We start from the raw sequence: 12,019 nt of genomic DNA, 5'->3' as shown, positions 1-12,019 counted from the left end.
TTCTTAATTTTATTTTTGTATTATTTTCTCTGGAGTTTGGACCTTGACCAAGAAATGTAAACCTTGACAAAAAAGAATTGATTATGTCTCGCCTATGGGCTGGTTTAGCCTGTGTTAGATCAACTTTGTGCTAATACAGGGCAAAATTTGGGCCTGAATCCCTTTTTTCTTAAAAACGTGGAAATAAAATATACACATTTATATTAATGTAATAATGTTAAGGCCATAATTTGAAACACTCTACAGTCAGGGTGTACAAAAAGCAGGAGGTTTTCATGGTAATTTGCCCACATGGCATGTGTAGAGCTAAATTTTGCTCTGTTATACCACCCTAATCTGCAGTAACTTATTTGAAGACAAAGGATTTCTTATAGCTATGAGACAGTGTAGCTGAGAGTGGAAATTGGCCAATCGGGTCCTGATTATACTGCTAAAGGTTTAATATACATCCCTGTCTTTTGACTGTTTCAAATTATAACCCAATTTCTTACATTCATGTGTTGATTAGTAAAAAGTTAAGAAGCGTAATGCATTTTTTTTTCTGTTGATGCAGTTTGTTCTTTACAAGCATTACAAATATGTGTGAAAAGATATTGTGACACACAAGCCATTGAAACTAGCAATTTAAAAGTTAACCTTTATTACTTTAGGTCCCCATTCCAATGACGGCAGGTCTTGATCCAATCTCCATGCTGACGGATGATGCAACAATTGCTAAATGGAACAATGAAGGCTTGCCTAGCGATACATGTCCACACAAAATGCCACTATTCTTACAAACGATGAACGTTGGCCTCTATTGATTGACCCCCTGCTCCAGAGGGATCAAATGGATAAAAAGCAGATATGGCTCAGATTTGAAAGTCATCCATTTGAGTCAGGCAGGATAAAAGCTAGTTGGCAGCTACCAGAATTAGTAGGAATAGGAACATTTATTTGTTGAGCTGCTGAAAAGATGCGGGGGGCTAATTTTATAATGAACTGTTTTCTTTAAATCCCAGGAAGCATTAAAAACTCTAATAAACTGTTTTCTTACTATATAAGTTTATCAAAGTATTCAGTGAAATAATTAACTGAGTTGTCTGCTAACATCTTCAGCACTCTGTCCATGTCTCCCCCGACCCCTGTAGATTTTTACAGGTATGTTGACATTATAGAGCAGGTAGTTGTTGCTGGAGATCCTGTTTTGATAGAGAACTCGGATGTAACCATTGAACTGGTACCTGACCCACTACTTGGAAGGCATATGCTAAAGAAAGGTAAATCAGTTTGCTATCACGCCATCAGCCATCTCTCCATTTACGTTTATCTATATTTACTGTATCTTTTCATCAAAGTTCTCCGGCATCTGTGTGATTGGGTGTGCTACCATCTGGGTACTGCATGGCCCCTGAAAGGTTGGGCCCAGCTGCATCTTCCAGCTGCTTAACCCTTCCCTGTATATAGGTATATAAAATCATAAGTGGTGTGGAGAAAGTGAATAAGGAAAAGTTATTTACTTGTTCCCATAATATAAGAACTAGGGGCCATCAAATGAAATTAATGGGCAGCAGGTTTAAAACAAATAAAAGGAAAGTTCTTCTTCACACAGCGCACAGTCAACCTGTGGAACTCCTTGTCTTAGCAGGTTATGAGGGCTAGGACTATAACAGGGTTTAAAAGAGAACTAGATAAATTCATGGAGGTTAAGCCCATTAATGGCTATTAGCCAGGATGGGTAAGGAATGGTGTCCCTAGCCTCTGTTTGTCAGAGGGTGGAGATGAACGGCAGGAGAGAGATCACTTGATCATTATCTGTTAGGTTCACTCCCTCTGGAGCACCTGGCATTGGCCACTGTCAGTAGACAGGATACTGGGCTGGAGGGACCTTTGGTCTGACCCAGTATGGCCATTCTTATGTTCTTATGTGTGGCTTTACACACATGACAGGGGAAAACTAAAGTGTGGGCCAGGGTTCTATCTGCACAATCCTGGCTGTACTACCCGGGGACCTTGTGAGACCCAGCTGAGTAGTGTTCCCCAACACACTGTGGAAGCAGAGAAAGAACTGTCATGCATTGCATCCCCTTCCTGTCAGTTCTTTCTCTGCTTCCACAACACCAATATGGAATCTTCCTCACTTCCCTACTGTAGCACCGGAGAGGTTATGCCAACATATGTGCTGCCATGCAGCGATCAAAAATAGGCACCATTTAGCAATGCTCTTGTCTCCTCTCCCCAAGAGGAGGAGTGGCTGGAAGGGAGCCATATCCTCCACTTTATTAACTTGATTTCTTTATTTCACTATTTTGACATAGGGAGGTGTATCCCCCTCCATTCAAGTCGTGTACCCTTCTCTCTGAGATAGAGACAGGCTGATATAAGTGGGTTCCTCAGCTATTCACTCCCCTTTTATCGAGTGGCATTTCCCCCTCCTCCCCATTACAATCCTAAACCCTTTCCCTCCCTCTAGTTTAGCTGCACCTACAGCCCTTTTGCAACTACCAGGGATTCTCCCTTCCATCCCATGGCCCTGCCAGAGACTGAGAATATCCCATCTCTCTTGGTCATTGCCTCTATTGCCCAAGATTGTTTCTGACTATAGGGCTCATGCACGCTAGCTTGTTATGTTACCCGGCTTGTCTAATCTCTTTAACTCGCATAACCCTGGGAAAGTTGCCATAATGCAGCTCTTACCTACAATTTAGGCAAGAGAGAACTCTATTAATGGAATAGCATAGAATTCCTTCAGTTCCTTTTCTCTACTCTTTAATCATACTGGGAGAAAGTAGTTAGTGAGCTACAGTAACAAATTCCTGACTCTTGAAATTTAGTTCTAATTACAGCAGCTCCCAGATCCCTAATCAAACAGGTCAAACTGAGGAACAAAGTGGAGTCATCACAATCCTCACATTCCTGTCCTGATCCTTTCACCTTTTTTCTCTTGTTATCTTAATTTCCCCACTTAACTTTAAATCTTACTTCTCAGTTTGTCTACCTATTGAGAACAGCCTTCTTAAGGGCTAGTCTACACTGGCAACACTAAAGCGCTGCTGCGCCAGCGCTTTAACATGGCTTGTGTGGTCATGGCAGAGTGCTCTAAAAAAACCCACCTCCATGAGGGGCGTAGCTACCAGCATTGGTGCACTGTCTACCCTGGCGCTTCATAGTGCTAAAACTTGCTGCACCCATGGGGTGGGGGGGGGGTGTTTTTTCATGACACCCCCCACAGCGCAACTACATGCAGAATCCTCCCTACTGATACACTGGTATATTGATACTCCTTCCCCAGCAGCTTCTCCTCAACTTCTCTGCAAGTGTGGGATTCTATTGGCTGGGGGTTGGAGGCCATCAGTCATCAGAAGGGGCCTGGGGAACTGCCTGTAGATAGCATAATCCTTTCAGAACCCCACGGATTTGTCACAGATAAGTGCTGAGAAGTTCATGCTCCTGGTCTATGGATTGTATTCACTGCAAAGTTGCAACTGGAGACCAAGGACCAATGCCAGCAAGATCATTAAGCTGCTTCTGCTGCTGTTGGTGGGGTAGGCATGCCACATGAATTCCCTCAGACTGACATTTGCGGCCATGATTCTTTGTAAATCATCAATGGTCTGTACACTTAAGGCACACCCCAGGCTATGTCTGCTCAGCTACTACCCCTATGAACCAAGGGGATAATGCCTCAGGTTTTCCATGTCTTTGAAGCTATTAATGTTGTGTATGACTTCTTCCCACTTCTGCATGTTTTTGCCTGAAAGAGGATGACATGACTGGTGTGTGGTGTACCCAGAAATAATTGTAAGATATGGTCAGACATAAATCTGGATGTTCAACTCAGATTTATTAGGATGGAATCTATAGCCAGTAATTAGCTAATTTTTCTTATTTAAATCTGTTTAATAATAATCAGAAAAAGGTCACCATTTATACATTTTCTTCCTTTTAATGTTAATCCAAAACTTAATTACTAAAATCTAGTAATCTAGGTTTATAATGAAGGCTTAGGAGATCAGTGTGTTTGAAGCAAAGAGATGCGATATTTCCTATATTAACTTTGTTTGATTTATAGATTTGCAAACTAGCCATCTTCATTTCAGTCTGAACTCACAAAGCAGCAAAATTATTTTAAAATTGAGTTGAAAATGCTTGAGGATGAATTACTGACACGCCTTTCAGCTGCCAAGAGTAATTTCTTGGGAGATACACTTCTGGTTGAAAAGCTGGAAACAACACTACACACAGCAGCAGAAATAGAACTAAAGGTAAAATATGAAAAGAATCAGATCAGCAACAATAATGATCATTTTGATAAGATGAAAATGGCTCTTTTTGATCAAAACCAGATGTTTTTCTTACATAATTATACTTATTGCATCACTTCTTTTTTCAATTTATTAATCTGTGAGGATCTCAGTGTGTTTCAGAGATTCTTTTTAATAGCTCGGTTACGTACATAGGTGAAACTGCATGTGTATGTTGTGTAGTAGAACCTCTCTCTAATTTGTACCCTGATAATTCTAAAATGTTTTCATCACAATGAAATCCTTTTATAAATTCAAAATAAAAGCTACAAGAAGAAGAGAATTAGACTGATGTTTTACATTTCACATGTGACTGTTAACTGAAAATTAGCTTTTCTTTGACACATCTCTTTTCATAGTTTCTTATGAGCCAAATGCTTACTGATATCTTTCTATGTTGTTTGGTTTAGAATTTTGTTAAGATTGCACTGTATTGAGTTATTGGTTGTTTTGACATTGCTCAATCATAAAACTAAGGGGCCAAATTTTTAAAGGTATTTAGGCACTGATACAGATAGGCACAGAGTGGGTTTTTCAAAAAGCACCTAGGCACCTAACTCCCAAGGACCCGAGGAGATTAGATAAAACAACAGGAGGGAACAGTGCAAGAATTACTCCAGTGAAATGCAGGCAAGCAGATTCAATCACTTGAGCTGTTTTCTCTGGCTTTAAGTAGTCAGAACTGACTGTAAAAACATATGTCCAGTATGGAAAACCCTTTCAGTGGATGCATAATGAACCGCATACAAATTGAGGAACTCAAGAAGGTAACAGGAAAGTGATGAATGCAATACACATTTTGGAGCTCTATATTAATTTCTGCTATGCTGATGCACATCATTGCATCTCTTGTGCAAACAGTGCTAAGTATGCAAACCAAGAAGCTAATGTTAGAAATCATTGCATTTTAAAGTCATGGTTCATATGCAGTTTAGAGAGAAATATTACATTCATAAGTATAAAATGTCGTGTGATATCAGTAATAAATACATAGCACTTACATCTCCTTTTCATCTGCAAAGTGCTTTACAAACTAATTAATTCATCCTCAGTTCATCCCTGTTAGGTAGAAAAATACATACTTCACCCCTGTTTCACAGATAGGGAAACTGAGGTGATGATTAAATGACTTGACCAAAAAATCTGAGGAATGTCAGCATTCAAGCCAGATCAGAATACAGAGATGCTATTATCCCAACCCTTCCCCAACTCAGAATAGATAACATCAACAAACAACTACAGAAATATCTTGGAACATTAATCATGTGACAGTGTCTTTTTAAAAGGAAGACGCTTACTTCTGAAGGTCTTCCTTAGGTGGAGAGGATTCAGTAAGTGCTGTGAGACTAGATAGAGCTGAAAGCTGTGAACCCTGCTGGGCTACTCTTCCATCAGGCTTGTCTGAGCCCTGAAGTCAGAGGGAAGAATGAGAGAATGTGGCTGGAGCTGATTACCCTGTGTGTATGCATCCTGCCTGGACTCTCCTTAGGGGACTGTGAGTAAGATGTTTCCAAGGAACCCAGTAAATTGTGAATCTGCACATTAGCTGCAGGCTTGTATTCATCTTACTGTGGGGTCATCTTTACCCATCTCCTAGATAACTTTAAACTAACATAAATCATTGCCAAAGTTTCCCCTATAAAAATCCTCAGGAAACAGCCTATATTGATGCAAAAGCAGTAGATAGCAAACATTCAATTAAAAGCCTCATTCAAAAGAAGCCATCGAATAAACTAAAGCATCAGAACTCTTTATAAACAGGTTGTATATGACAGTCTGGAGTTAAAAGAACCTTTTAGAACACTTGCTTTTAAAAATGGTTGAGTGTGAATCCTAAGGAAGAGAGTTTAGCTGGGACTTGTAAAGGAACCAGGGAAGGGGTTGCCTTTTACTCTGCAAAAATTCACATTTGGGGGCCTGATTGTCCATTTCCATGGACCTTGTGCCGTCATTTACAGCAGTGTAAAGTTGGAATGGTAACATTTCTACCACTTACCTTTCACTGATGTAAATGACTATGCAAGGTGCAGGGGAATAGAAACTCGGGTCCTTGTTGCCTAGTTTCTGTGGACTAGCAGTGCCTCTTACAAAATGTGATCAGCTCTGCCTGGAATGAGGTTAGCTGTTTCAGTTTCAGATAGGCACTGATGTCTTCCGCCTGTTATTCTTTTGGTAGCTTCATGCCTCTCCTGAAGAGATATAATTACAGAGTGGCTATTAATGCAAAAAGGGCCAACTCCTGAAATCCCTAGTCATTTTTTACACGACATTACTCAAACTACTAAAGACTGAGGAAAAAGTGATGAAGGACTTGAGGATTTGTCCCATTATGACCAGTTTGACAGTATTCTTCAGTTAAAATTATGAACAGAGAGCAAGGGGAGGTGGTGGACAAAGCTATTATAAAATAGATTTATGTTGCTTTCATAACTAAACTGTTCTCTCGATAAAGCTATATTCTAATGTGTGTGATTCTGCATGAATGTCATGTTCCTGCAGATGTTCTAGCACGTTACAAGCAGCTGCATTTGCTATGGGCATATATAGAAGCTGGATACTTTCTGTGTCTTCTCTCTATTCTCAGTTCACAAAACCCATTGAGGGAAAGTAATCACTGATTTATTTTCTTTCTTTCTTTTTAAATGTTTGAGCAGTGAGAAACAAATGGGTTGAAATTAAATATTTGCGACTCAATCCTGCAATGTCTGCACTCAAAACTCCATTGCCTTATTGGGAGTGCTGCATGTAAAACAATTTTAGGATGCGGCCCTTTGAATTTCTAATGCCCTAAAATGATTTGAAAAGTAACTGAAGCAGGGAAAACAAGTTCAAGTTGTTCTTAATCTTTGGCTTCCTCAAGGGCCTGATCCTTCAAAGGGTGAGCACCTCCTGCTGGGTCCTGAATGCTCTCAGCTCTCATTGACTGTAATGGGAGTTGAGAGTACGTCACATCTCGAACCTTGCAGAATCTAAGGCTCTCAGAACCTTCCAGATCCAGACCCAAAAGTTGTTGCTACCTCCATTATTTTCCAACCCTCTGGCTTCTCCCAAGGCCTCTGTTGCAGGGCTGCTCACTGAATCCTGTCAGTCTTGTTCAGGCCAGGCCCAGCTCTTCACACATAGTTTCTCTATCTCTGGTATATTGCAGGTTTTGGAAGCAAAAGTCAACAAAGTAAGGATCAATGAGGCTTGTGAACGTTATCGGCCAGTAGTGGCAAGAGCTTCCCAGGGAAGAGGTGAATAAAATCAATCCAATATATCAGTTCTCACTCCGGGTTACTATTCAGGAAGAGATCAATATGTTTGTGTGCTGCTGTTTTAATCCAGTGTTACCATTGGCTTAGACCCTTGTCTCCCTTCTGTCACAGGCTTTTTATGTTGTATTTCACAAAGCAGTGCAGCAGGCAGAACCCTCTGACAATGGGTGGGAGCGCGTAAACAACCTGATTGAGTGTGTGACATACTCCAATTTAATTTACATCAGTCGTGGTCTGTTTGAAAAAGACAAGCTTACCTTCACAGCCCAGTTAGCTTTCCAGGTGCGGTATGTCTGTTACGGACACACCTTTGTATGTTGTTGGGTGGGCGTGTGCTCATGCACGTATTTGCTTAGTCCATGATCTCTTTCCCCCACAACACTTTGCTCCATAAGTCTTTAGCTATGCGGAACTAACCTTACGATGTGCAGGGCCCCGATCTGCTGAGTGTGAGGAGAGATTCTGCCATAGAGATATCTCCTCCTCCTCTCTTCCCACTGAGGGAGGGAGAGATTGAACTGGTTTGTACATTTACTAGCACTTCATACTGGTGCTTGAGCTGCTTATGCTGAAGGACTGTTCTACTGGGCCCCTGGAGAGTTGGTCTTTGGTCCATCAGTGTCACCCTGAGTCTGAGATGCTCCCTGGGGCTGAGTGTGCAATTTCCACAGTACTCCCAGTCACTCAAAGTTGCTTTCTTAAGGACACAAAAACAATATCATCCCTGGAAAGTTATCCCAGTGAAGAGAGTTGATTTTCCCATTAGCCATCCTGGGAGCAAAATGTGGGAGCTGGATTCATTTTTAAAATTATATACTGGGTCATCCAAGGATGGCATGGTTTTCACACACACAGAACCCAGCGGGGGAGGAGAAAGTAATTAAGGAAGTGTTATTTAAGGGTACTCCTCATAACACAAGAACTAGAGGTCACCAAATGAAATTAATAGGTGGCAGGTTTAAAACAAACAAAAGGAAGCATTTCTTCATACAACACACAGCCAGCCTGTGGAACTCCTTGCCAGAGGATATTGTGAAAGCGAAGACCATAACAGGGTTCAAAAAAGAACTAGATAAATTAATGGAGGATAGGTTCATCAATGGCTATTAGCCAGGATGGTCAGGGATGGTGGCCCTAGCCTGTGTTTGCAAAATTCTGGGAATGGGCGACAAGGAATGGACCACTTGATGATTTCCTATTCTGGTCATTCCCTCTGAAGCACCTGGCATTGGCCACTGTCCAGAAGACAGGATACTGGGCTAGACTGACCTTTGGTCTGACCCAAATGGCTGTTCTTACGAGGCGAGGGAAGAGCATTGTGTAATGTTTTCTGATTTGGTATAAAATGCTTTTTTTTTCTTCGCACGGCTGGAAATTTCTCTGTTATGTCTTTGCTTCTCAACCCAGACATTGCTCTCCTGGGTTCATGGAGGGGGTTGTATGATGGGCACAGGCCTTAGCACCCCTCCCCACAAGCTACAAGTTCCTTTTGGAAAAAAAACAATAACAAATGGGGACAGAGGAGAAGGGCCGAGGACCTATTGGGATGTTAGCTGCCATGTCCTGGAGGAAGGTGGTAAATTTAGGAGAGGAGTTGGTTTGGCTTGTTGAACATGTGTTGTGGGGAAGGAGGAGGTTGAGTCAGTGCTTAATTTGTGCCAGGGCTTGGCAAGGCTAAGCCCCGGTACCTCTCAGCTTGCTGTATCATTTTTTAATGTCAAAAATATTGCTTGAACCCCAGCACCTAATTGCTTGAGCTCCACACCTCTTTCATTCAAATTAAGCACTGGGCTCCCCATGTGGAGAAGGGGAAAGTGGCCGTGAAAGCTGATATTCAGACACTGCTAGTATTTACCAAATCCGAATATCAGTCCTTTAGCTGTGTCTTGCCTCAACTCCTTCCGGGTCACCAACAGGTCACTGTGAAGTCTATCGCATTGGGAGATGTATTACGGGGTTGATCCAGCAAGGTGCTGAGCACCCTCTGCTGGCTTTGAGGGGGCTCAGCACTTTGCAAGGGTGAGCGCTGTAATTTATTTTATTTTACTTTCTAACTGAACTGCCGAAAAAGGGACCTGCATTCCTGACTCATGTCAAAAATAAAGCATGTATTACCTAAAAATTAACTGGAGCAGAATAAAACTTCATTGTCAGAGATGCTAACCATTAGAACACATCTAGCATTAAATCAGAGGTATCTACTGGGAGTTCCCTTGGATCATTTGATCAAATTAAGCTCCTAAAATATGGTTCAAAAATGTCATCCGGGTGTAGGATATAAAGGACAAGAATAGGGCAACTGAATTACTGAAAATTTGGGGAAATGAAATGTTGACTCATGTATTTTGACATAATGTAGAAATCAGGAGGTTTGCCAGACAGATCTGCTTCAGACTCTGCTTATGCAATATTTGATTTGCACAGCTGCATTGTAGATTGCCCACCACCCTGAGCATGAGCAGCTGGGCTTGGGGTAGGCAGCCCTACAGGACACAAGGAATTCTTCCCAGCCCCCTCAGCAGTTGCTCTGTAGCGTCTACTGCAGCCCCAAGGCTTTGGTAGCCTTTGCTCTGATTAACTCTCTTCTTATTGTGGTAGATCCATGGGTACATAATCTTGGATCTATTGGCCCTCCACAACTCCTGCATCAAAACCCCAGCTAGTAGCCATGTATAGGGAGGTCCCCTGCAGCTGAACCACATAACACTGCTAAGCTGATGCCTTCCCCCTACCTCCACCTTTTGTAAAAAGCCTCTGATTCTTGTGATTAATTAATAGCTATACAAAATAGCTACTCCGAAGCACAAGTATAACTTCCTGGAGTTCCCCTGCGATGGCACAGCCTGCGTTTCAGAAATTTTCCTGGCTGTATTCCACTGTCTTACCATGCCAGTTAGTTCCACAGTGTGGGAGTGCTGTCCATACAACTCCTGTGCTCCAGGATCTGCCCCACTCCCGGCTCTGCTCCCATCTTGCAGTGGTGTGGAAAGGCCCTGAACATATAAGAGCTGGTTTAATTAAGCAAGTAGGCAGGAAGAAGATGAAAGCAGGAGGAGGGTGAGGCGAGAGGAGGCAGGGAAAGGAACAGAAAGAAACAGAAGAGGGACAGATAATTTAACCATGAGAATAATTAACCATTGGAACAGTTTACCAAGGTTTGTGGTGGCTTCTTTATTGCTGACTCTTTTAAAATCAAGATGGGATGTTTTTCAAAAAGATCTACTCTAGGAATTATTTTGAGGAAGTTCTAAAGTCAGACTAGATGACCACAATGGCCCCTTCTGGCCTTAATATCTATGAATCATGAATGGAGAGGGAGGGGCACAAAGTGAGGGAAGAGGAATGGGACAGAGGTTAAATCATCAAGAAATTTGGGTTTAAAGTGCCATTCTACTTTGAAAAGTAATTAAGTCAAATTGGCACCAGCTGTCTCAGCAGATATGCTCCATGAATGTATCTTGTCATGTCTGCTTGTCTGGGTAACAAAATGCATATTCCTTTCTTTTCTTTTTAGCACTACTTCAGGATAACCACAAACTGGCCTCAATTGAACCATTAATTAAAGTCCAAATGTAGAGCCATGCTTTCATGAGGTGGCACCAGATGTAACTGAGGGCAGGATTTGGCCTACAGAATCATTAGCACTGGTAACAAGATAGGAAGGAAAGAACCCAGCTTGACTTTAAGATCCCAAGTTGAGTTTGCTGACCAGGCAGTTAGGAAAAAAATCTATTTTTACTTGTAAACTGCACAGATTGGAGATGAAGTCATTGAGCTACACTAAACATGGAACCGTGGGATGACTTTTGTACAGAGTCAATTTTTGGAGCCACATTTTTAATGGTGACACCCCAGCTGCAAGATATACCGATTTTTGCATCACTACAAGGTGACATTGCATCATGCAACATTATTACTTGGTAATGATGTATTCTAATGCAGCATCTTGATAGCACAGCACCCAAGTAATATTGCTTGCTATATGACTGCAAGCTAGAACACACAAAACTATAAACTAAACATCCCTCCTCTCATCTGGGGCTCCCAAAACTTTCTGACTTTAGAGCCTCATATTTCCTTACTGCAGCCATGTTCTGTACCTTTGAATATATGGTCCCCTACCAGAGAGAGGAATAATTATAAGCAATGACAGCACTTTTTGTCTCTAAATCTTTGGAGGTGCAAACAAAACACATTGGATGGGAGAGACTACTAATGCTGATGAGTGCTTTAGATCGCTTGATAATCTCTTTTTCTGTTAGCTATTACTGAATGGAAATCAAATACATGCATGTTTGGGGTAGGAACAGATGGCACTTCTGTTATGTGAGGAAGAAATGGGGGTGAGAGGGCAGTGAAGTTGAAAAAAAAATGACCTCCCTCCCTGACTTACCAGGATTCATTGTGTTGCCCTCCTATTACAGTTGACTGTGACTCTTTATTGTCATAAAGATGTGTCAGAAGTTAGACAGAGAGACA

The 12,019-nt window shown here is 41.6% G+C and overlaps 1 pseudogene; it reads left to right on the top strand.

The window, feature by feature from the left end:
• LOC101939189 (dynein axonemal heavy chain 11-like) overlaps window positions 1-12,019 on the top strand; it is a 197,639-nt pseudogene that overhangs the window by 172,451 nt on the left and 13,169 nt on the right.

The sequence above is a fragment of the Chrysemys picta genome, chromosome 11 (assembly GCF_011386835.1).
Source record: "Chrysemys picta bellii isolate R12L10 chromosome 11, ASM1138683v2, whole genome shotgun sequence".
NCBI lineage: Eukaryota > Metazoa > Chordata > Testudines > Emydidae > Chrysemys > Chrysemys picta.
This window is presented reverse-complemented; position numbering and strand designations above follow the sequence as displayed.